The 4,187-nt window shown below is 39.7% G+C and overlaps 1 long non-coding RNA gene across 1 annotated transcript; it reads right to left on the bottom strand.

Annotated features, from left to right (window-relative positions):
* Positions 1-1,033: 1,033 nt before the first annotated feature.
* Positions 1,034-3,372, bottom strand: LOC138051273 (uncharacterized). Its single transcript, XR_011132757.1, has 3 exons — positions 3,326-3,372; positions 1,823-1,919; positions 1,034-1,142 (listed from the first exon to the last, which is right to left on the bottom strand). It is a non-coding gene; the product is annotated as an uncharacterized lncRNA (long non-coding RNA).
* Between the last annotated feature and the right edge of the window lie 815 nt (positions 3,373-4,187).

Below are 4,187 nucleotides of genomic sequence, written 5' to 3'. Positions count from 1 at the left end.
GGTCCAATATAGGTATTACAAAGTGTGACCATTATGACCAAAAACGATAGGCCATGCCGAATGGGCAAGATATGTTAACGAAAATGTGGCCAGTTGTGCTTGTTTACAGGTGCACTCGTCATTGGTCAGGTTACTTTTTAGCGTTCATTTTAGCACATATATTTCGATTCTAACTTTGTAAAGTCACCACTTTATAACTCATAACAAGAGAGCAGGCTGATGCCGACGGCAAATCGATGAAGAAAGAGAAGAAAGAGACAAAAATTTAGCGGTAATGGGATCAGTTGTAAAAAGTAAAAAACCTAACCACTTTCTTGCTGTCTCTATAGATAGTTTTTAGCTAGAGCGACTTTCGCATGACCTTTGAAAAAGTCTTCGCAATTGATTTCACGAACGATGTTTGGCAAGATTAAAACAAAGCGTCTCCTTATTCCCGCCAAGGAAACTCCTAATATGGGTAGTAAACAGTTTAATTGCCCAATCACATTACTGCATTTCAAATGACGTCAAAGCGAAATCTTGATTTTTTCCAGAAAGTTCCATGGAGAGAAGGTGAGAGATGACGTTGTTTGCATCCGGTTTCGCTAAACCAATGAAATTTCGCACTCGTTTGTTTTTGTTCGATAAGCCAATTAAATATTTTGCATTTTTGTCTACGTTCTGTTTTTTGGTGAGAGGCGAGTGCTCTCACCACAGCGCCATCCCTGCTCTGTATAGCATCATCATAATAGCGACCTTCAGATTGGAGTAGAAGACGTTCTCAGTTTTGAGCATGCGCATTTCGAAAAATCTCGTTCTTTTTAAATGTAATGCGCGTGCCCAGTACAGAAAACTCGTACTCGTAGTCCTTCTCGTACTCCAATCTGAAGGTCGCGATATATCACCCTGCCCAATCCTTCCGGCCGGGATGCCGCTCTACTCTTCCGAGTCCGACATCTCATAAGTATAAAAGACATCCTCATTCAAGTAGAAATCTATGTCCAGTGCCACTGACTCAGCGCGGTTTGTCGTTGAAACAATCCATGGTAATTCTTAACACTGCCGGTACAGTCCAAACGCTAAACAAAGTTCTTACTCGTCAGGCGACAAGCCGCATTTGCGGCGGAACTCTTGACCATGTTCATGAATCCATTTGTTAGATACTGAATGAAATTTAAAATAGGTAGAGCATGTTAGTAACGTCAATTTTATTGAGAAATTTAATATCTACCTTTAATTAAATTCATGTTGTTTGTATATTTCCAGCTTCCTACAAGTTCCGTGACCATGTTAAAGCTAAAAAGAAAGTTTTGCCGAAACCCTTTTAAGATTAGTCATAGTAGCGTTCAAGCGAAATCGAATTTTGAAGGGGAAAAGAAATAGTGCCTTAAAGATCAAGCAAAAAATCCATCGCATACTTGGTGGCACGTGACGTCATCGTCGCCATGTTGGTGGAAGAAAACAAAAGATTTCTCATTAGCTTCTTTTGTTCGTCCACCAGAAGTAGTGCATTTTTCTATTGTTTTTAGCGTTTCTAGAGGTTGGTTGAAAACGTCCTATTTTTCTTTCCTTTCAAACTTATCACGCATGGCGACACGCAACGTTTATAGGCCGAACTCTATGCTAACCCCAAAACTTACCTTAGATACTGACAGAAGAATCGGGTGTACATTTGGCAAAGTTCGACTGAATTATAGTTGGAATGCCGTTAAAGTAAATACGTTTGTACCTATGGTGCAATCATCATGCGGTTGGTTTGTAAACGATTGGGAAAACAAGGAGGCGTTTCAATTGATAATTACTTGGAATTACTTGGATCCCTTATGTGGATTTGTAACCTTACCCCATTTTGTTCCCACTATTACTGGACATGCAGCATGTCTTGTTGACTGGTCAGGCTCTCCTGATTTCAAAAGGTTGAACCAAAATGCAGCAGTACCCTGTGAGCACAATACAAACGTCAAACTTGAAACCGGTTTAAGATAAGTAATTTACTTGAGCAAAGGTGTTTTGCAAGCTACGGATGCCGGGCCACTGAAAAACCCCTTGAAGTAAGACATTTACGATAAGGGCTGGCCAGAAGTGACGTGATTGAAGGCAAGAGAGGTCGACTGAGGAATGGTTAATAAATGGAGTGAGTATTTAAACATGACAGAGTTCAGCCCGGCCCTACTTAATAATATTATTGAAACAAGGTTTGAAGCCAACTTAGTTTTGGCTGAACAAGGAAGGATTACGTTTTTGCAAACGTTGGCCGTGTAGCACTTATATTTGAACAGACTTAATTGATCAGAGAGTAATGTGTAGTGCTAGTACCCCATATGAACCATGAGAGCGTTAGCCCTATAGTAATGGAAATGGGCCCACACAAGGACATCTTCAGTTCCCACGACCTGCTCCCGTCTGACCTTGTAGCTCAGTGAGTGGAGCAGCGGTGATCTAACCCGAAGGTCGTGGATTCATTTCCCACCCTGGTCAGAGTTTTTCTCTGTCTTTGTGTGGGCCCATTTCCATTAGTAGGGCTAACGCTCACAAGGTTCATATGGGGAACAAAACTAGCACTTCACATTACACTCTAATCAGTTAAGTCTTTTGAAATATAAGTGCTACACGGCCAATGTTTGTAAAAACGTAACCCTTCCTTGTACTTGTACATGTTCACGTGACTTTAACATTTTCAGTTCCCACGGCCTGCTCCCGTCTGACCGTGTAGCTCACATGGTTCATATGTGGTAGAAAACTAGCACTTCACATTACACTCTAATCGGTTAAGTTAGTTTTGGCCGAGTCTAGAACAGAGGGTTTGCACGTTGAGTTAATTGTCTGAAACAATAGAAAATGAGAAAAGCATTTATCCACTTGACGCGGATTCCAGAATTTTTTCAGGTAAAATGATTGTTGAAAATCACTGTTTAAAAAACCGGCCCAAGATGTCAACATCTTCTGTTACTCTAGAAACGAAATTTTGGATTCCTTTTTATCTTTGGTAATAGCATTCGATAGGACAGAGTTAAGGCTGGACACTACGACAGCAATTAAGGGCCATCTTCACACGAAGCGCAAAAAGCTTCTGAATTATCGACGTATCTGCTCTAATTTTGCTACCGGCTGTATTAGGGATTCAATGATTTTCGATGATAATGCTAGGCGAACTAGCTCCAAAACCAATCGCAACTGTACGAGGGCCGCTCAGGCTTAGAACAGATCGTCTTTAACAGAGCTGCATGCATGGCAATCCGGCATTGGATACGAGATTTGAAAGTACAAATAACCCAAAATGATTATGAGAAACGGGGCCAAGACCTTTTTATTGACAATCAACAAGAAAATGATGAGCACTGGATACCTTTTGCGGCTTAATAATAGTTTCTGCATCAAGAAAAACAGTTGAACCACCTGCTTCTACATCGGTCATCTGCAAAAAAAAAAAAAAAAAACCAATGACACAGAGGCTTAAATATTCAGAAAAAATACAAGTGAAAATCGAATTGCACTTTGCCGAAAATGACTGCATGGTGTCCAATAGATGACTAAAATTGTAGGCACTGTTGGGTCCCTGGTGACGTGAAATGAAAAAATGTTTTTGATGTCTGTCTGTTGTGTGTATGTTGCCGGTAAAATTCGTTCTCAGGTTAAATACGTTTTTACCTAGGTTAAATTGCTAATCCTCATTTTACCAAGGTTGAATACGCACTCAGTTGAGTTCAAGAAACGTTTTTTGGAGCCTACATTAAGCCTAGAGAAATTAGGGTCAGGTTAGGATTAGTTTTGGTTTTTATACATGGATACCAATTTACTTATTACACAAAAGTAAATGATAAAAAGAACTGTGTTGGGTTGAGCATGTTCGTAGTTGTAGTTTAGTGGTGAAGACACAGGGCCCAGTTGTTCGAAAGCCGATTAACTTAATCCAGGATTAGCGTTAACTTTTGCAGTTTCATTTTTTCAACTTTTTGGTGAAAGTTTCTTTTGGTTATTTTTGTTTTTCAATTTTTAGTTATTCTATTGTAAAGTTGTGCTGACTATCAGCGTTGAACAGCTTTTGGTAGTAGAGAAATAAACTCCTTGTTTAATTTTTAATCTGGGATTAGCTTTAATCGGCTTTCGAACAACCGGGCCCACGAATATAGATTTGGAAGGTCTGAGTTCGATTAGTACTGGCAAGTGTATAGTACAGTTCTTTTTTCCTTTGTATTGTAATGTTGAGA

The sequence above is a fragment of the Montipora capricornis genome, chromosome 6, assembly GCF_036669925.1.
Source record: "Montipora capricornis isolate CH-2021 chromosome 6, ASM3666992v2, whole genome shotgun sequence".
Lineage (NCBI taxonomy): Eukaryota > Metazoa > Cnidaria > Anthozoa > Scleractinia > Acroporidae > Montipora > Montipora capricornis.
This window is presented reverse-complemented; position numbering and strand designations above follow the sequence as displayed.